This window comes from Manis pentadactyla, chromosome X (assembly GCF_030020395.1).
Source record: "Manis pentadactyla isolate mManPen7 chromosome X, mManPen7.hap1, whole genome shotgun sequence".
Lineage (NCBI taxonomy): Eukaryota > Metazoa > Chordata > Mammalia > Pholidota > Manidae > Manis > Manis pentadactyla.
The window spans coordinates 55,900,112-55,921,422 of NC_080038.1; the positions used below are offsets into that span (position 1 = coordinate 55,900,112).

General features: G+C 40.1%; 1 protein-coding gene across 3 annotated transcripts in view; it reads right to left on the reverse strand.

The window, feature by feature from the left end:
* ARHGEF9 (Cdc42 guanine nucleotide exchange factor 9) overlaps positions 1-21,311 on the reverse strand; it is a 426,451-nt gene that overhangs the window by 218,570 nt on the left and 186,570 nt on the right. The window lies entirely within an intron of this gene.

The following is a 21,311-nucleotide window of genomic DNA, read 5'->3' on the forward strand; positions in this document are numbered from 1 at the left end:
GCGGTGTGAGAGGAGAGACAGAGGCTTCCTCCTAAAACTGGATACAATTAGAAAATTTAATTGGGGCAAATAATCCTGAGAGAGCAACAGGAAAGAGGACGCATCAGACTGCACACATCTGGAGAAAAGAACAGACCTCACCGAATGGGGAAACGTACCAGAGCTGAGGCTCCGCAGGACCTGGGCCCTTTCCCCACCCCAGCTCACCAGCAGGAGGAAGAGAAACAGAGCAGGGAGGGAGTGGAAGGCTTGGGAATGCTGAATACCTAGCTCCAGAGATCTGCGCTGGGAGCACAAACTACATTTCAAGGTGCTTTCATGAGACTCGCATGACTACCGGGTTGGAAAGTTAACAAAAGGCAGAGTTCCTGGGGAGACTGGGATTCCGGCTGCTTGTGGAAAGCAGGGATCCATATTGGGATGCTCTGGGACAAAAATTTATACCTGTGTGACTTGCTCACTGGCTCGGGCAGTGGAGACAGGCACAGGAGCCAGGAGGCGGGGAACAGCTCTTTCCTAACCCCAGTACCAATCCCCTGTGACCCCTGACATTGATTCAGGGGCTCAGCATCTCCAGAAAAGAGCTTCTGGACACTAGAGGGCGCCATATACAAACATGAAAAGCCAAAGGAATCTTGTCCAGAGTAAAATTGTTAATACAACTCCCAAGAAAGATTTAAATGATATGGACCTCGTGATTCTTTCTGAAAGGGAGTTCAAAATAAAAACAATCAACATCCTAATGGAGGTACAGAAAGACATCCAAGAATTCACGAAGGAATTCAGGTCAGAGATCCAATCGTTGAAGAAAATGATGGAGGGTGTTAAAAGCAGGTTGGATATGGTGGAGGAGACAATAAATGAAATAGAAACTAGAGAAGAGGAATACAAAGAAGCTGAGGCACAGAGAGAAAAAAGGATCTCTAAAAATGAAAGAATATTGAGAGAACTGTGTGACCAATCCAAGTGGAACAATATTCGCATTATAGGGATACCAGAAGAAGAGAGATAAAAAGGGATAGAAAGTGTCTTTGAGGAGGTAGTTGCTGAAAATTTCCCCAATCTGGGGAAGGAGATAGTCTCTCAGGCCATGGAGATCCACAGATCCCCCTACACAAGGGACCCAAGGAAGACAACACCAAGACACATAGTAACTAAAATGGGAAAGATCAAGGATAAGGACAGACTGTTAAAAGCAGCCAGAGGCAGAAATAAGATCACATACAAAGGAAAGCCCATCAGACTAACATCAGACTTCTCAGCAGAAAACTTACATGCTAGAAGGTAGTGGAATGACGTATTGAATGTCATGAAGCAGAAGGGCCTGGAACCAAGATTACATAATCTGGCGAGATTATCATTTAAATTTGAAGGAGGAATTAAATAATTTCCAGAAAAGGAAAAGCTGAGAGACTTTACTTCTGACAAACCATCTCTGGAGTCTATTTTGGAGGGACTGCTATAGAAGGAATTGTTCCTAGGGTTGGATAGCTGTCACCAGAGGTAGTAAAATCATGGTAGGGAGGGTGGAGCAGCTGATTGCGAGGCAAATGCAAAATTAACTTGACTATCCCCAAAGCCAATAAAGGGACAGAGAAAAAGAAAAGAATCTGATACCTAATATATAAAGAATGAAGGAGGAAGAAAAAGGAGGAGAAATAGAAGAGAACCTTTAGATTTTGTATCTAACAGCATACTAAATGAGTTAAGTTAGACTCTTAGATAGTAAGGAAAGTAACCTGGAACCTTTGGTAACCACGAATCTAAAGCCTGAAATGGCAATAAGTACATACCTATCGATAATAACCCTAAATGTAAATGGACTGAATGGACCAATCAAAAGACATAGAGTCCTTGAACAGATAAGAAAACAAGACCCATCTATATGCTGCTTACAAGAGACTCAACTCAAACCCAAAGACATTCACAGACCAAAAGTCAAGGGATGGAAAAAGATATTTCATGCAAACAATAGGGAGAAAAAAGCAGGAGTCACAGTACTAGTATCAGGCAAAATAGACTTCAAAACAAAGAAAGTAACAAGAGATAAAGAAGGACATTACCTAATGATAAAGGGCTCAGTCCAACAAGAGGATATAACCATTATGAATATATATGCACCCAACACAGGAGCACCAGCATATGTGAAACAAATACTAAAAGAATTAAAGAAGGAAATAGACTGCAATGCATTCATTTTAGGAGACTTCAACACACCATTCACTCAAAAGGACAGATCCACCAGACAGAAAATAAGTAAGGACATGGAGGCACTGAAAAACACACTAGAACAGATGGACCTAATAGACATCTATAGAACTCTACACCCAAATCAACAGGATACACATTCTTCTCAAGTGCACATGGAACATTCTCCAGAATAGACCACATACTAGGCCACAGAAAGAGCCTCAGTAAATTCAAAAAGATTGAAATCCTACCAAACAACTTTTCAGACCACAAAGGTATAAAACTAGAAATCAATTGTACCAAGAAAGCAAAAAGGCTCACAAACATATGGAGGCTTAACAACACGCTTCTAAATAGTCAATGGATCAATGACCAAATTAAAATGGAGATCCAGCAATATATGGAAATAAATGAAAAGAACACAAAGCCCCAATTTCTGCAGGATGAAGCGAAAGCAGACTTAAGAGGAAAGTATATAGCAATCCAGGCATATTTAAAGAAGGAACAACAAACCCAAATGTATAGTCTAACGTCACAGTTATCGAAATTGGAAAATGAAGAACAAATGAGGCCTAAAGTCAGCAGGCAGAGGGACATAATAAAGATCAGAGAAGAAATAAACAAAATTGAGAAGAATAAAACAATACAAAAAATCAATGAAACCAAGAGCTGGTTCTTCGAGAAAATAAACAAAATAGATAAGCCTCTAGCCAGACTTATTAAGAGAAAAAGAGAGTCAACACACATCAACAGAATCAGAAATGAGAAAGGAAAATTCATGACGGACCCCACAGAAATACAAAGAATTATTAGAGAATACTATGAAAACCTATATGCTAACAAGCTGGAAAGCCTAGGAGAAATGGACAACTTCCTAGAAAAATACAAACTTCCAAGACTGAACCAGAAAGAAAGAGAAAATCTAAACAGACCAATTACCAGCAAAGAAATGGAATCAGTAATCAAAAACTACCCAAGAACAAAGCCCCCAGGCCAGATGGATTTACCTCGGAATTTTATCAGACATACAGAGAAGACATAATACCCATTCTCCTTAAAGTTTTCCAAAAAATGGAAGAGGAGGGAATACTACCAAACTCATTCTATGTAGCCAACATCACCCTAATACCAAAACCAGGCAAAGACCCCACCAAAAAAGAAAACTACAGACCAATATCCCTGATGAATGTAGATGTAAAAATGCTCAACAAAATATTAGCAAACCGAATTCAAAAATACATCAAGAGGATCATACACCATGACCAAGTGGGATTCATCCCAGGGATGCAAGGATGGTATAACATTCGAAAATCGTTCAACATTATCCACCACATCAACAAAAAGAAGGACAAAAACCACATGATCAACTCCATAGATGTTGAAAAAGCATCTGTCAAAATTCAATACCCATTCATGGTAAAAATTCCCAACAAAATGGGTATAGAGGACAAGTACTTCAACATAAGAAAGGCCATATATGACATACCCACAACAGTGAAAAGCTGAAATCTTTTTCTCTAAGACTGGGAAGAAGACAAGGATGCCCAGTCTCCCCGCTTTTATTCAGCATAGTACTGGAAGTCTTAGCCATGGCAATCAGACAAAACAAAGAAATACAAGGAATACAGATTGGTAAAGAAGAAGTCAAACTGTCACTATTTGCAGATGACATGATATTGTACATAAAAAACCCTAAAGACTCCACTGCAAATCTACTAGAACCAATATCAGAATTCAGCAAAGTTGCTGGATACAAAGTTAACACACAGAAATCTGTAGCTTTCCTATACACTGACAATGAATTAGTAGAAAGAGAAATCAGGAAAACAATTCCATTTACAATAGCATCAAAAAGAATAAAATACCTAGAAATAAACCTAATCAAGGAAGTGAAATACCTATACCCTGAAAACTGCAAGACACTCTTAAGAGAAATTAAAGAAGTCACTAACAAATGGAAACTCAACCCATGCTCCTGGCTAGGAAGAATTAATATCATCAAAATGGCCATCCTGCCCAAAGCAATATACAGATTCGGTGCAATCCCTATCAAATTACCAACAGCATTCTTCAATGAACTGGAACAAATAGTTCAAAAATTCATATGGAACTGCCAAAGACCCCGAATAGCCAAAGCTATCCTGAGAAGGAAGAATAAAGTGGGGGGGATCTCTCTCCCCAACTTCAAGCTCTACTACAAAGCCACAGTAATCAAGACAATTTGGTACTGGCACAAGAACAGAGCCACAGACCAGTGGAACAGAACAGAGACTCCAGATATTAACCCAAACATATATGGCCAATTAATATACGATAAAGGAGCCATGGACATACACTGGTTAAAGGACAGTCTCTTCAACAGATGGTACTGGCAAAACTGGACAGCTACATGTAAGAGAATGAAACTGGATCACTGTCTAACCCCATACACAAAAGTAAACTCCAAATGGATCAAAGTCCTGAATGTAAGTCATGAAACCATAAATCTCTTAGAAAAAAACATAGGCAAAAATCTCATGGACATAAACATGAGTGACTTCTTCATGAACATATCTCTCCGGGCAAGGGAAACAAAGGCAAAAATGAACAAGTGGGACTATATCAAGCTACAAAGTTTCTTTACAGCAAAGGACACCATCAATAGAACAAAAAGGTATCCTACAGTATGGGAGAATATATTCATAAAGGACAGATCTGATAAAGGATTGACATCCAAAATATATAAAGAGCTCTCACACCTCAACAAACAAAATGCAAATAATCCAATTAAAAAATGGGCAGAGGAGCTGAATAGACAGTTCTCTAAAGAAGAAATCCAGATGGCCAACAGGCACATGAAAAGATACTCCACATCGCTAGTTATCAGAGAAATGCAAATTAAAACCACAATGAGATATCACCTCACACCAGTAAGGATCGCCATCATCCAAAAGACAAACAACAACAAATGTTGGCGAGGTTGTGGAGAAAGGGGAACCCTCCTACACTGCTGGTGGGAATGTAAATTAGTTCAACCATTGTGGAAAGCAATATGGAGGTTCCTCAAAATGCTCAAAATAGACTTACCATTTGAGCCAGGAATTCCACTTCTAGGAATTTACCCTAAGAATGCAGCACTCCAGTTTGAAAAAGACAGATGCACCTCTATGTTTATCGCTGCACTGTTTACAATAGCCAAGATATGTAAGCAACCTAAATGTCCATCAGTAGATGAATGGATAAAGAAGATGTGGTACATATACACAATGGAATATTACTCAGCCATAAGTAAAAAACAGATCCTACCATTCGCAACAACGTGGATGGAGCTAGAGGGTATTATGCTCAGTGAAATAAGCCAGGTAGAGAAAGACAAGTACCAAATGATTTCACTCATATGTGGAATACAAGAACAAAGGAAAACTGAAGGAACAAAACAGCAGCAGAATCACAGAACCCAAGAATGGACTAATTGTTACCAGAGGGAAAGGGAATTGGGGACGATGGGTGGGAAGGGGAGGATAAGGGCAGGGAAAAAGAAAGAGGGCATTACGATTAGCCTGTATAGTGCATGGGGGCCACGGGGAGGGCTGCGCAACACAGAGAAGACAAGTAGTGATTTTGCAGCATCTTACTATGCAGATGGACAGTGAAGGATTATGTGGGGGGGACTTGGTGAAGGGGGGAACCTAGTAAACATAATGTTCTTTCTGTAATTGTAGATTAATGATACCAAAATAAAAAAATAAAATAAAATAAAAATAATAAAAATAATAAAAAATAAATAAATTTTTAGTTTAAAAAATTGAGTTTTTTAACTAAAAATTTTTTTGATTTATTTTTTAATTGCAGTCTAGTTGATATACAATATTATATTGGTTTCAAGTATACATCATAGTAATTCAACAGTTACTTACATATTAAATCTTCAAATGTCACCTCTTCTACCTTCCTCTGATCTTGGATTTCTGTCAGGACAGCACCTATCCCATTCTGAATAGGTCTAGAGGTAAATGGAAAGGCAGGCAGGCTCCATTTTCACTGTTCTAGTCCCCCCCTTTTGCCAAACCATAGTTTAACCAGAAACATTAATTAAGTACTAGCTCTGTGCCAAGCAGTTTTCATTTATTCTCTCATTTACTGCTTCCCACAGCCTGAGTCAATGAGGACTATTTTTTGTAACTGTTGCCCTTACTAGAATGTCAGCTCCACAAGGTCAGGGATTTCTGTCCGTTGTGTTCATTGCCATACCCAAGCACCTAGAACAGTGCCTGGCTAGTATGCGCTCAATAAATATTTGTGAATAATGGGTGACATTTTCTAGGTGAGGAAACTAAGGCTTAACTTTTCTGCCTTGGATAACTTAAATGATTTGCTCAAGCTCACAGGGTTAATATGTTGTGGAATCAAGAGTTAAACTCAAGCACACTGGTCTGAGACCCATGCTATTACCCATTACTTGAGAAGTGAGGAACTATTGTAGCTCTTATAATCACAGTATTCATTAATTTGACTATTAATTAAAGCTATTTTCCTTAAGACTAGTTAGTGACATGGATTTGGTAATTTGTTTACCTGCCTTTCAGATTCCAGGGCCCATGGTCTTAAGCTGCAGGCAGTTCCTTTCCCTTGACATTCTCTGTGTCAGTGCTGTTAGGTTTACTAGGCCTTAGATTCTGTCTGGGGGCATTTCACTACCTGCCCCTTCTAGTCCTTAGGAAAGCCCATTTCCAGTGATGCATCTCCTCATCCTTGGATTCTTGCAAGGAGAAAAGATGGCAAAGGCAGCTTCTGATTTTCAGTCTGGCCCCCTCCTTGCCATGTGACCCTTTTTGATGTTTTCAGTTCCACAGCTGGGAAGAGGGCAGAAGAAATGGCTTTGTATTCAGATTTAGAAACATAGGATATAAAAAATATTACTTTTGTATACTAAGTGACAGATTAGGAGCAAAAAAACCCCCCAGTAGCCTTCATTTCAAAGGAAAGTCCAAGGAAGATTAAAATGAAAATTAGAATGGGGTGGGCTGGGCAGATCCCACACTGAATGCCTCTGTGCTCTTTGCTACTTAGGTTTCAGATGATAAGCACCTTGACATCAAGGTCACCACATATTTTTGTTCCCTGTATAAATCGGGTTTTGACCCATATATCTGGCCTTGTTGCTCTCTGAGCCTCCCCCATCCTACTTCTAAGCAGCTGCTGCTAGGTGCAGGCACTCATCTAATCCCTCTCTGTCCCTGCTTTCCTATCAGCTCCCTGGAAGGTGCTTGCTAAGGAGGTTGGTGAGTGCTAAGCGGCTGATATGCCTAGTCTATAAGCTGACCCAATTTAGAAGATTTGTTTAAAACCCAAGAGGGCTGCTTTTATGCTGCAATATATAGCAGTGCACAGAGAAAGCAGAGCAGCAAACTTTAAGGTTTCTCAAATTACTCAACCAGTATTTATTGGGTATCTGCTCTGAGCCAGACACGTAGAATACCATGATGAGGAAGATCCAGATCTTGCCTTAACACAGTTATACTGTATTTGTGAGGCAGTTGTGGGGACACTGATAATGGAGATAACTCTATAAACTATACATTTCTGAGACAGGATAGACTATGGTAAGTGCTTTTGGAGAGGTATCACACAGTCCAAGGGAAGGAGGTCACATGTGATGCAGGGGCTTTGTGGAAGGTATGGACTTTCAGCTAAAAACTAAATAGGTGAGTGTAACAGGAGGGCATTATGGAGAGAGGATTGGCATAGGGAAGGCTCAAAATAGGAAAGCAGGTGCTTCTAAGGAAAGGTACAACTGGTAGAATGATGCTTGAAAACAGTGAGACTCTTGTATGCCAGGAAAGATGGACCCAAGGGAGGTGAATGTGGGAGGTGAAATGGGAGGCAGGGAGAGCAGCTAGGAGGCTACTGCACCAGTCCAGGTGAGAAACAATGAAGGCCTCCAGTCAGGAAAAAGGAGAAGCAGGGCAAGACATAATTAAGATACCATAAAGCTAGAATCTGCAAGACCTGGCAAATGATTACACAGGGCGGGGAAGAGAAGGAGAGCAGTTAGAGAAGACTCTGAGGTTGCATAGCTACATGACTTGGAGCATCGCAAACCTAACAACCAAAATCACTCAGGAGAGCCTTGTTTAGGTGATATCCCAGTGGTGGTAGCAGAGAAATCAATTTGATCCAATTGGAGAGGCCTAAGGGACATGTACGTGGATTAGACCAGCAGGCAGCTGATATACAAGTCTGAATATTAATAGATAAGAGTAGTACTGATGGTCTTTGGGAGCAGTCATCAGACGTTGGACACCATGGGTTGAATTGTGTTCCCCTAAAATTCATATGTTGAAGTCTTAAACCCCAGAGCCTAAGAATGTGACCTTATTTGAAAATAGGGTCATTGTAGATGTAATTAGTTAAGATTAGGTCATACTAGTGTATGGTGAGCACCTAATCCATTATGACCGATGTCCTAATAAAAAGGGGAACTTTGGATATAGACACACATGCAAGGAGAACACCATGTGGAGATGAAGGCAGAGATTCGGGTAATTCAGTAAAAGCAAAGAGATGTTAAAGATTTCTAGCAAACTACCAGAATCCAGGAAAAAGGCATGGAACAGATTCTCCCTCATAGCTCTCAGAAGGAAGAAACCCTGATGACTCCTTGACTTTGGACTTCCAGGCTCCAGAAATATGAAACAAACTTCTGTTGTTTAAGCCACCCAGTTGTGATACTTTTTTATGGCAGCCCTGGCAAACTAGGAAACTAGTAGTTGAAGTCCTAGGAATGGCTGGGAATGACCAAAGAGAACATTTTGACTGAGAAGCCAACCCACAGTGGAACGCTTAGGAATCCCTATAGGTAATGGCTGGACAAAGTAAGAAAAGCCAGCAAAGGAATCTGCAATAGAGCACTCTGAGAGGTAGGAGGAAAACAAGAGAGTAGCTCTCAATGAAATTGTTTGATTCCAATTAAATCTCTTGAAGAGTTTATTAGTTGTCCAGGAAACAAAATAATGAGCTAGGAAATGCTGAAGAAGGAGCAGGCTGGGGATAAGGATTGGGGATGTTCAGGGTCAAGGAAAACAAGATCTCCTTGCCAAGGTCTGACTTCAAAAAAATGCTAACGTCAGTAAGGTTTAACTTCAGGGGCCTTGCATCAACTCTCTAGGGCCTTTGCCTAACCAGCTGCTGAGAAGTCCTCAAATGCCCCTGCCCAATTTTAAATGGAAGCTCAAAAAGCAAACATGTTAATTTTTTTTGAGATGGCATCTCTCATATTTATTGGTCAAATGGTTGTTAACAACAATAAAATTCTGTATAGGGGCCTCAATGCACAATCATTCATCAACCCCAAGCCTAATTCTCAACAGTCTCCAATCTTCTGAAGCATAAAGAACAAGTTCTTACATGGTGAACGAGTTCTTACATAGTGAATAAGTTCTTACATGGTGAACAGTGCTAGGGCAGTCATATCACAGAAACTTTCGGTTTTGATCACGCATCATGAACTATAAACAATCAAGTCACATATGATTATTCATTTGATTTTTATACTTGATTTATATGTGAATCCCACATTTCTCCCTTATTTTTTACTTTTTTAAGTTTTTTTAAATAAAATGCTGAAGTGGTAGGTAGATGCAAGATAAAGGTAGAAAACATAATTTAGTGCTGTAAGAGGGCAAATGTAGATGATCAGGTCTATGCCTATAGACTAAGTATTAATCCAAGCTAGGCAAGGGCAACAAAACATCCACGGATACAGAAGATTTCTCTCAAAACAGGGGGGGTGAGGTTCTACGTCTTACCTCTGTTGATCCCCAATTTCTCACCTGATGGTCCCCCTGCGACTGTGCCTGTCTTAGGTTGTTCCTCCCTTGTGGAATCTTACCCGTCTCTGGCTAACCAGCTGTCTTCCGGGGCCATACAAACATGTTAATTTTAGGATTATGGAACTCAGCAACAACAGGTGTTGGGTATCCACAATGTGTCAAGTGCTTTATCACATTGAATTTTCATAACCATCTTATTTCCTTATTTCACAGATAAGGAAACTGAGGTTCTGAGAAGAGAAATGACCTGCCTAATGTTACAAAGCTTGTTCGTGGCAGAAGTGGAAGGAGAACCCAGGCCTTTCTGATTCTAAAGCACTGCCTTTTCTCTCACTTCAAAGAAAGCAAATGGGTTTCCTTTCTGATACAGTCTCTGATCAGTTGGCTGGGGGCTGCCTGGAGCACTTGCTGAGGATCAGAAGGCTGCATTAGGGCTTGTTGGGAAAGAGGGTCATAACTGATTACTGATGTCTGCTTTGGGGCACAGACTGAGCAGGAGAGACATATTTACCATTCCTGTACTATAATGACCCTTGAACAAGAGAGATGAGACAAGGGAGTCATTTTCTATGCATTATGTATAGCTAGGCCTTGTCATTCCTGGTACAGTCACTTTGCCTCTGGGAGAATTAGATAGAGGAAATTAGTGCATAACATTCAGCACTTTCAGAACATCCCATGGGTGAACGCACTCACCAACATATAGTCATGGCATGCAACCTGAAATTGCTTTTCAAGTAGAGAGCCATCACCTCCCCTCTCCTCACGGAAGGCCTAATGGATATGTTGCAAAGAATCACCATCCAGAAAACAGACTGATGGCTAGGAAATTCGAATGATGAAAGGAGGGCCTATGCCTGTCTGTTTGTGTGTGTGTGCATGTGTGTATGCATGCATGTGATTCAGGTGTTCAAGTCAGCCAGTACTTGGGAATTAAATGGAATTAAACTAAAACCAGAAATAGTCAAGTTGATAATCACCACCCTGTATTCAATCATATCTGACCATGTGCAGGGCTGGAACAGACAGTCCCCTACAAGGGGTGATATATGGGACCAATTCCCCTAAATTCACCCACACCACCACCATAAACCTGTTACGGTACTCAAAATTCCACCATTAGAATCTCTCCAAAGGACAGTTACTATCTATAAATGACCCCAGGGAATGAAAATGTATGCCTGAGAGTAGAAAATCCTATCCTGATGCCTAAGATATGGCTCTTTAGAAAAATTGCAAAATATGTTTGTCTCCTTATTCTTCCCATTCTGCTGCTGATCCACTTAAGGAGTGGTCTCTGAGGAAGTGTTTACATTTTCTTAGGGTGGTAAAGACCTAAAAAGTGCCTTCAAGGCTCCCCAAAGGAAAGTCTAATGGTTGATTATAAGAATAAATGAAATGCAGGGGGTTGGAGGGCTCTTTGAGCCCAGTAATTTAGCAAAAGGAACAGGACTGAGCAAGTCTGTTCTAGTTCTGGCTAAGCATCAAACTCATCCTGTGACTTCAGAGAGGTCCCTTAACTCTATGCGTCTGTAAACTGGCTAAGAATACCCACCCTGCCCTTCTCACTGAGGCTGCTTGGTGCACTTGGAAAAACAGGAAATTGGATGGTGGTAAGGGTTATCTTCATCAAGCTTTGGGAGGGTTGATAAGTTTCTGTTCAGGCTGATAAGTTCTGTGAGAATAATCAAGCAGTCCAAGATTGCTGTACCAACCTCCCTCCCAGGAATGTTTTTACCTTTTGCCTGTCTCCCCTTTCTCCTGCGCTCCTTTGCCCTCTCTTTCCCACCTCTCTTCTCCCCTCCTCTCCTGTCTTCTCCTCTCTCTCTCATATGCATTTCCCCTGCCAACCTAGCATGGTACCATATATACTCTTTACTGTTCACTGAGAGCCTGTCATCTATGCCCTGACTTCTACTTTCTTCCCAGTTCCAACATCCCTTGACCATTTTCCTTTTTCCCTTTTTCATTCCTCATCTACAGTTTCAGCTTGTGTGGATATAGGAGAGTTGTAACTTACAATGATTTTCTAGGTCATACCCACAATATTCTCCAGTCACCCCCAGTCTGGCCAACAACCCTTCCAGATCTCCTTCAATGAGAACTCTGCAAAAGCAAGGCTTGGCTGGCTTGCTAACAGCAATCTCCAATGTGAAGGACATTGCCAAACATCCTTGTTTTCCTTAGCCATCTAATATGGACCTGTCATTTAAGCATTAACTCAGTCTTTCTCTCTCTTCCTCCCTCTCTCCCTTCCTTCCTTCCTTCCTTCCTTCTTCTTTTTCTTTCTCTCTCTTTCTTGGTGGGATGTAGTGGAAAGAGTATTGCATTAGGAGTCAGAACGCAGCGCTAACCCCCACCTCCCTCTACCTTTCTTCAAAATGTCTGCCCCAGCATTCCTCATCTATGCCAACCTATCCCACCTCCTCTCTTCTTGTCTCATGAGTTATTTGTGTATTTCATTCTTCACCGATTCCCACTCAGGATAAGGCTCCATACCACATATTTGGGAGTACTGAGGATAATAAACCACAAACTCCGACCTTGAGGATATGTCTGTCCTTCAAGAAACATTCATCACCTTGAAGACACAGTTCTTGACCTTGAGGAGCGACCAATGTGGTCAGAAAGGCTAGGGATCTGTGTTCTGCCTTCAAAACAGCACTGGACTTGGAGTTAGAAAACTCTGTCTGCACTTTTCTATTCTTCCATTTAAGGCCTGTGTGATCTTGGACTAGTCACTTTAACCTCTTTGAGCCTCAGTTTATTCACTTATGAAACAGTATTAACAATAGTCTACGTATAACCTACCACTATTGTGAGGTTTACATAAGATCAATTATGTTACTAACCCTTTTAAACCAGGGATTTTTAACCCAGGCTATACATCAAAATAACCTGGGAAGATTTAAAAAATAAATGCCCAGGCCCCACCCCAGACCAATGACATCAGACTGTCTAGGTGTGGGACCCAGGTATCAACAGTTTTTAAAGATCTTAAGTGATTCCGGAATGTAGCCAGGACTCAACCACTGATTTAAACATCAAAGCATATAGGAATGATACCATCCCTACTTATTGAGCAGGTGTGTGTCAGGCAATTTAAGGGAGTGCCATTAAGGTGTCACATATAAGCAATGACAACATATGTGGAGATGTCATAAGAACTGTACAAACAAAAATTCCCTGGAAACAGAGAAAGAAGAGGTTTCTTCCAACTGAGGAGCTCAGGAAAGGCTTCAGGGACGAGACAGCATTTGAGCTGGGCTTAGAAACATGGTAGAATTTCAGGATACAGAAATGGGAGGCAATAGAGAATGGTTAGTTCTGGGATAAGAAATGTCATAAACCAAAGCTTAAACTATGTGCCAAACATGGTTCTAAGTGCCTGATATATACCAACTCATTTAATCTGTTTTACACCAATGTGTCATTTTACAGATGAGGAAACTGAGGCCCAGAGAAGTTAAGGTCACACAGCTAGGAAGTAGCTGAACCAGGACAGTTGTTTAAGCAGGAAGCCTGGCTTCCAGAGACCACCCTATGACCATAATGTTCCACAGGTTCTCTAACATGAGCAGTACCATGTCTGGTAAATATTAATCTGGCCAAGGACTGGATGATGATGATGGGAGGGGTGAGAAATGAGGCAGGGAGATAAGTTGTGAAATCATCACTCTGGAACACAATGGAGGTTTGAACTAGGGTACTGTGTCCTTGAGTTATTTGTTATAGCTGAGAGCTGTTCTTTCTCTCTGCAAAGGAAAGGAAAAGAGGAAATGGGTTTATACTTCATCATGAAGGAAATGAGCTGACTCTGAGAAAAGACTGCCTTGTGGTGGTGGTTGCTAGAAAGGGAAAAAGAACTGGAGGGAAAGGAAATTGGGAGATCTCTTAGGAAGGCTGAGGAATGGGGATGATCTCCTAGGGTCTGTCCAAAACTTAGGACTTTCTGGGTTACCTGTGCTCAATTAGTAGCCCACTTTGGTCCTTGAAGCATGATGGGAATCTAAAATGGACAGAAACAAGTAGAAAAACCAGTATTTGGATTAAGAGACTGAACTTGCCAATGAGTTAACAGGTAATTTCCAGGAAAGGTCTTTCTTAGCAAAGCTGGGAGCCCCCTCTTTCCCTTCTACAAAGAGCAGCAGCACCAGAGACTGTCTCCCTTCAAGGTAATTTCCCAGAATTCTCTTCTCCATACTTTCTCCTGCATCCTTCCCTCTCCTTCCCAGCTCCATTGGCAGTGAGCCCAGGACATTCCCCTCACCTTTCCATCAGTTTATACACATACCCAACCCTGTTGTTCTAAGCCAAATAATCCCTTCCCTTACCCATCTTGAAGGGGCCATCTTGCCCCAACCTGTTTGGGATTTGCCAAAACAAATGAGAAAACCCCTCGTGCCTTTTCTCAAGATGGAGACTTTTAAACTCTGCTGTAGGAATACTGGGCTGAAGCTGGAGCCAGAAGAGTCCTAGACAATTAAGAAGTTCTGCTTGAAAAAGAAAAAGTAGACAGTTGTTCTCAGTGGTTTTTTTGACCTGTTCATTAAACATCTCCTTCAGGAACCTAATGGGATGTGGTACCAGGTAAACAGTACTGAATAGGAATTCAGAAGACCTTGATAGATTGCCCAGGTCTGGTCAGCCTCATCCTGGTCTGAAACTGTTTCCCTCATCTGTACTGAAAGGAGATTATAACATCAAAAAGAATGCCACTGATCATTATGTGCTTTGTGGTCTGGATGGAATATATACCAACTGGATGGAATGACACAGCACTGCCTATGTAGCAGTCTTGCAAAAAATTGAATCCAAATCTGATCAAGTCTCTAGATTTCCCTGATTTAAAGGAAATGGAGAAAGGGGAACATTAAAATCTACCACAGGGATGTAGTCAGTGAAATGCAGACCAGACTGTGGAAAGCACTATTAGACAAATCAATCAATTCAGTTCTTCAATAAATACATAAAACAGAGAAAGAGGGCAGGGGGTGGAGAGGGAGGGAGGAAGGAAGGGGAGAAGGAGAGAGAGAAACCTAGACTTAGAAAAGACTTAAGAGACATGTCAGTCAATTTTACTTTATGGACCTTATTACGATACTGATGGGAATATAACTGTTTAAAAATAACATTTGTGAGACAATTAGGGAAATCCGAACAGTGATTGAGTACCGGATGACATTAAGGAATTATTCTTAGTGTATTTTTTATGTTTGATAACGGTATTATCACTATAATGTTTAGAATTCTTGTAATTTAAAGATATATACTATTTTTGGACAAAATGATATGATGTAATGGATTTGCTTCAAAATAATACAAAGAAATATGGTGAGGGAGTGAATAGAGGAATAGTTACTAATTGTTGAAGCTGGATACTGGGTATATGGGGAGTTCATTATACTGTGTTCTCTACTTTTCCATGTTTCAAAGTTCCCATAAAAAATAAAAATGCTTAAAAAGAAGAAATAAAGATTGGTCCAGTGATCTAGGGGAACTCCAGAGTTCTGAGGGCACACATTGGAGACTACTATGAGATAAAAGAGTGCATGTACACAGGTAGGAGCATTTAAAACCCTTATGTGCTTCAATATCAGCAATGCCATTTTTTTAATATTCACTTTATTGTCATTAATCTACAATTACATGAAGAACATTATGGTTACTAGACTCCGCCCTTCACCAAGTCCTCCCCCACAAACCACATAACAGTCACTGTCTATCAGCGTAGGAAGATGCTGTAGACTCACTATTTGTCTTCTCTGTGTTGCACATCCCTCCCTATGGCCACCCACATTATACATGCTAATCGTAAGGCCCCCTTTCTTTTTCCCTGCCCTTATGCCTCCCTTTGCACCCCACCTGCCCAGTCCCTTTCCCTTTGGTAACCGTTAGTCCATTCTTGGGTTCTGTGATTCTGCTGCTGTTTTGTTCCTTCAGTTTTCCTTTGTTCTTATACTCCACATATGAGTGAAATCATTTGGTACTTGTCTTTCTCCGCCTAGCTTATTTCACTGAGCATAATAGCCTCTAGCTCCATCCATGTTGTTGCAAATGGTAGGATCTGTTTTTTACTTATGGCTGAGTAATATTCCATTGTGTATATGTACCACATCTTCTTTATCCATTCATCTACTGATGGACACTTAGGTTGCTTCCATTTCTTGGCTATTAAAAATAGTGCTGCGATAAACATAGGGGTGCACCTGTCTTTTTCAAACTGGAGTCCTGCATTATTAGGGTAAATTCCTAGAAGTGGAATTCCTGGGTCAAATGGTATTTCTATTTTGAGCTTTTTGAGGAACCTCCATACTGCTTTCCACAATGGTTGAACTAATTTACATTCCCACCAGCAGTGTAGGAGGGTTCCCCTTTTTCCGCAACCTCGCCAACATTTGTTGTTGTTTGTCTTTTGGATGGTGGTGATCCTTACTGGTGTGAGGTGATATCTCATTGTGGTTTTAATTTGCATTTCTCTGATGACAAGTGATGTGGAGCATCTTTTCATGTGTCTTTTGACCATCTGAATTTCTCCTTTGGAGAACTGTCTGTTCAGCTCCTCTGCCCATTTTTTTAATCGGATTATTTGCTTTTGGTTTGTTGAGGTGTGTGAGCTCTTTATATGTTTGGATGTCAAGCCTTTATTGGATCTGTCATTTATGAATATATTTTCCCATACTGTAAGGTACCTTTTTGTTTTATTGATGGTGTCCTTTGCTGTACAGAATCTTTTAAGCTTGATATAGTCCCACTAGTTCATTTTTGCTTTTGTTTCCCTTGCCCAGGGAGATATGTTCATGAAGAAGTCGCTCATGTTTATGTCCAAGAGATTTTTGCCTGTTATTTTCTAAGAGTTGTATGGCTTCATGACTTACATTCAGGTCTTTGATCCATTTCAAATTTACTTTTGTGTATGGGGTTAGACAGTGATCCAGTTTCATTCTCTTACAGTTTTGCCAGCACCATCTGTTGAAGAGAATCTGTCATTTCCCCATTGTATGTCCATGGCTCCTTTATCATATATTAATTGACCATAAATGTTTGGGTTAATATCTGGAGTCTCTATTCTGTTCCACTGGTCTGTGGCTCTGTTCTTGTGCCAGTACCAAACTGTCCTGATTACTGTGGCTTTGTAGTAGAGCTAGAAGTTGGGGAGCGAGATCCCCCCAACTTTATTCTTCCTTCTCAGGATTGCTTTGGCTATTTGGGGTCTTTTGTGTTTCCATATGAATTTTTGAACTATTTTTTCTAGTTCATTGAAGAATGTTGTTGGTAATTTGATAGGGATTGCATCAAATCTGTATATTGCTTTGGGCAGGATGGTCATTTTGATGATATTAATTCTTCCTAGCCAAGAGCATGGGACGAGTTTCCATTTGTTGGTGTCCTCTTTAATTTCTCTTAAGAGTGTCCTGTAGTTTTCAGGGTATAGGTCTTTCACTTCCTTGGTGAGGTTTATTCCGAAGTATTTTATTCTTTTTGATGCAATTGTGAATGGAATTGTTTTCCTGTTTTCTCTTTCTACTAGTTCATTGTTAGTGTATAGGAAAGCCACAGATTTCTGTGTGTTAATTTTGTATCCTGCAACTTTGCTGTATTCCGGTATCAGTTCTAGTAGTTTTGGAGTGGAGTCTTTAGGGTTTTTTTATGTACAATATCATGTCATCTGCAAATAGTGACAGTTGACTTTTCTTCACCAATTTGGATTCCTTGTATTTCTTTGTTTTGTCTAATTGCTGTGGCTAGGACCTCCAGTACTGTGTTGAATAACAGTGGGGAGAGTGGGCATCCCTGTCTTGTTCCCGATCTCAGAGGAAAAGCTTTCAGCTTTTCACTGTTCAGTATGATGTTGGCTGTGGGTTTATCATATATGGCCTTTATTATGTTGATGTACCTGGCCTCTCTACCCATTTTGTTGAGAGTTTTTATCAAGAATGGATGTTGAATTTTGTCGAATACTTTTTCAGCATGGAGATGATCATGTGGTTTTGTCCTTCTTTTTGTTGATGTGGTGGATGTTGATGAACTTTCGGATGTTATAACATCTTTGCATTCCTGATATGAATCCCACTTGGTCATGGTGTATGATCCTTTTGATGTATTTTTGAATTCGGTTTCCTAATATTTTGTTGAGTATTTTTGCATCTATGTTCTTCAGGGATATTGGTCTGTAATTTTCTTTACTGGTGTGAGGTGATATCTCATTGTGGTTTTAATTTGCATTTCTCTGATGACAAGTGATGTGGAGCATCTTTTCATGTGTCTTTTGACCATCTGAATTTCTCCTTTGGAGAACTGTCTGTTCAGCTCCTCTGCCCATTTTTTTAATCGGATTATTTGCTTTTGCTTTGTTGAGGTGTGGGGACTTTGCCTGGTTTTGGTATTAAGGTGATGTTGGCTTCATAGAATGAGTTTGGGAGTATTCCCTCCTCTTCTTTTTTTTGGAAAACTTTAAGGAGAATGGGTATTATGTTTTCTCTGTATGTCTGATAAAATTCTGAAGTAAATCCATCTGGCCCGGGATTTTGTTCTTTGGTAGTTTTTTTATTACCACTTCAATTTCTTTGCTGGTAATTGGTTTGTTTAGATTTTGTGTTTCTTTCTTGGTCAGTCTTGGAAGGTTGTATTTTTCTAGGAAGTTGTCCATTTCTCCTAGGTTTCCCAGCTTGTTAGCATATAGGTTTTCATAGTACTCTCTAATAATTCTTTGTATTTCTGCAGGGTCCGTCGTGATTTTTCCTTTCTAATTTCTGATTCTGTTGATGTGTGTTGATTCTCTTTTTCTCTTAATAAGTCTGGCTAGAGGCTTATCTGTTTTGTTTATTTTCTGGAAGAACCAGCTCTTGGTTTCATTGATTTTTCTATTGTTTTATTCTTCTCAATTTTATTTATTTCTTCTCTTATCTTTATTATGTCCCTCCTTCTGCTGACTTTAGGCCTCATTTGTTCTTCTATTTCCAACTTTGATAATTGTGACATTAGACTATTCATTTGGGTTTGTTGTTCCTTCTTTAAATATGCCTGGATTGCTATATACTTTCCTCTTAAGACTGCTCTCGCTGCGTCCCACAGAAGTTGGGGCTTTTATTTCATGTGTTGTTGTTGTCGCCATTTATTTCCATGTATTGCTGGATCTCCATTTTAATTTGGTCATTGATCCATTGACTATTTAGGAGTATGTTGTTAAGCTTCCATGTGTTTGTGAACCTTTTTGCTTTCTTGGTACAACTTATTTCTAGTTTTATAACTTTGTGGTCTGAAAAGAGGGTTGGTAGAATTTCAAAGTTTTTGAATTTACTGAGGCTCTTTTTGTGGCCTAGTATGTGGTCTATTCTGGAGAATGTTCCATGTGCACTTGAGAAGAATGTGTATCCTGTTACTTTTGGATGTAGAGTTCTACAGATGTCTATTAGGTCCATCTGTTCTATTGTGTTTTTCAGTGTCTCTGTGTCCTTACTTATTTTCTGTCTGGTGAATCTGTCCTTTGGAGTGAATGGTGTGTTGAAGTCTCCTAAAATGAATGCATTGCAGTCTATTTCCTCCTTTAGTTCTGTATTTGTTTCACATATGCTGCTGCCTCTGTGTTGGGTGCATATATATTTATAATGGTTATATCGTCTTGTTGGACTGAGCCCTTTATCATTAGGTAATGTCCTTCTTTATCTCTTGTTACTTTCTTTGTTTCGAAGTGTATTTTGTGTGATACTAGTATTGCAACACCTGCTTTTTACTCCCTGTTGTTTGCATGAAATATTTTTTCCATCCCTTGACTTTTAATCTGTGCATGTCATTGGGTTTGAGGTGACTCTTTTCTAAGCAGCATATAGATGGGTCTTGTTTTTTTATCCATTCAGTGACTCTATCTCTTTTGATTGGTTCATTCGGTCCATTTACATTTAGGGTGATTATCGATAGGTATTTACTTATTGCCATTTCAGGCTTTAGATTCGTGGTTACCAAAGGTTCCAGGTTACTTTCCTTACTATCTAAGAGTCTACCTTAACTCACTTAGTATGCTGTTACAATCACAATCTAAAGGTTCTTTTCTATTTCTTCTCCTTTTTCTTCCTCCTTCATTCTTTATATATTAGGTATCAAATTCTGTACTTTTTGTCTATCCTTGATTGACTTTGAGGATAGTTAATTTAATTTTGCATTTGCTTCATAATTAGCAGTTCTACTTTCCTCACTGTGGTTTTATTACTTCTGGTGACAGCCATTCAAACTCAGAAACACTTCCATCTATAGCAGTCCCTCCAAAATAGACTGTAGAGATCGTTTGTGGGAGGCAAATTCTCTCAGCATTTGCTTATCTGGAATTTATTTAATCCCTCCTTCAAATTTAAATGATAATCTTGCCAGATAAAGTAATCTTTGTTCCAGGCCCTTCTGCTTCATGTCATTAAATACATCATGCCACTCCCTTCTGGCCTGTAAGGTTTCTGCTGAAAAGTCTGATGTTAGCCTGATGGGCTTTCCTTTGTATGTGATCTTATTTCTCTCTCTGGCTGTTTTTAACAGTCTGTTCTTATCCTTGATCTTTCCCATTTTAATTACCATGTGTCTTGGTGTTGTCTTCCTTGGGTCCCTTGTGTTGGGATATCTGTGGATCTCCATGACCTGAGAGACTATGTCCTTCCCCAAATTGGGGAAGTTTTTAGCAACTACCTCCTCAAATACACTTTCTATCCCTTTCTCTCTCTCTTCTTCTTCTGGTATTCCTATGATGCGAATATTGTTCCACTTGGATTGGTCACACAGTTCTCTCAATATTCTTTCTTTCTTAGAGATCCTTTTTTCTCTCTGTGCCTCAGCTTCTTTGTATTCCTCTTCTCTATTTTCTGTTTCATTTATTGTCTCCTCCACCATATCCAACCTGCTTTTAATACCCTCCATTGTGCTCTTTAACGATTGGATCTCCGACTTGAATTCATTCCTGAGTTCTTGGATGTCTTTCCATACCTCCATTAGAATGTTGATTATTTTTATTTTGAACTCCCTTTCAGGAAGAATCACGAGGTCCATATCATTTAAATCTTTCTCGGGAGTTGTATTAACAATATTACTCTGGACAAGATTCCTTTGGCTTTTCATGTTTGTATATGGCGCCCTCTAGTGTCCAGAAGCTCTTTTCTGGAGATGCTGAGCCCCTGAATCAATGTCAGGGGTCACAGGGGATTGGTACTGGGGTTAGGAAAGAGCTGTTCCCCGCCTCCTGGCTCCTGTGCCTGTCTCCACTGCCCGAGCCAGTGAGCAAGTCACACAGGTATAAATTTTTGTCCCAGAGCATCCCAATATGGATCCCTG